This window comes from Micropterus dolomieu, linkage group LG01 (assembly GCF_021292245.1).
Source record: "Micropterus dolomieu isolate WLL.071019.BEF.003 ecotype Adirondacks linkage group LG01, ASM2129224v1, whole genome shotgun sequence".
Taxonomy (NCBI): domain Eukaryota; kingdom Metazoa; phylum Chordata; class Actinopteri; order Centrarchiformes; family Centrarchidae; genus Micropterus; species Micropterus dolomieu.
In genome coordinates, this window is record NC_060150.1 from 49,037,568 (window position 1) to 49,038,290 (window position 723).

The window sequence follows — 723 nt, forward strand, 5'->3', positions numbered from 1 at the left end:
CATCTCACACATCAAGACCTCCAGGAGCCTCCACATCATGTGTCTAATCCCAGTCTTCTGCTGGATCACTGCTACAGTTCTGGAGCACATGTTGACTACAGAGCAGAGAGGAGAGCTGCCCAAGACCCTGACTGACCTGTACTCACACTTCCTGCTGGTTCAGATAAAGAGGAAGAAGCAGAAGTACGATGAGGGACATGAGACGAGTCCACAGGAGCTGACGGAGGCTGACAGGGAGGTTCTTCTGAAGCTGGGGAGGCTGGCGTTTGAACAGCTGGAGAAAGGAAACATCATGTTCTACCAAGAAGACCTGGAGCAGTGTGGTCTTGATGTCACAGAGGCCTCGGTGTACTCAGGAGTTTGTACAGAGATCTTCAAAAGAGAGAGTGTGATCTTCCAGAAAATGGTCTACTGCTTTGTTCATCTGAGCGTTCAGGAGTTTCTGGCTGCAGTCTACATGTTCCACTGTTACACCAGCAGGAACTCAGAGAGACTGGAGCACTTCCTGGGGAAAGACTGGAAATACAAAAACAGTGCCTCATCCCTGGATGTCTTCCTGAGGAGCGCCATGGAGAAATCCCTCGACAGTAAAAATGGCCACCTGGACCTGTTTGTTCGCTTCCTTCATGGCCTCTCTCTGGAGTCCAACCAGAGACTCTTAGGAGGCCTGCTGGGTCGGACAGACAACAGTCCAGAAATCATCCAGAGAGCCATCAACAACCT

The 723-nt window shown here is 50.8% G+C and overlaps 1 protein-coding gene across 1 annotated transcript in view; it reads left to right on the plus strand.

Moving 5' to 3' along the window:
* The window catches only part of LOC123968066 (NACHT, LRR and PYD domains-containing protein 12-like), a 583,923-nt gene that overhangs the window by 11,181 nt on the left and 572,019 nt on the right, over positions 1-723 (plus strand). The gene's annotated exons all lie outside the window — the stretch shown is intronic.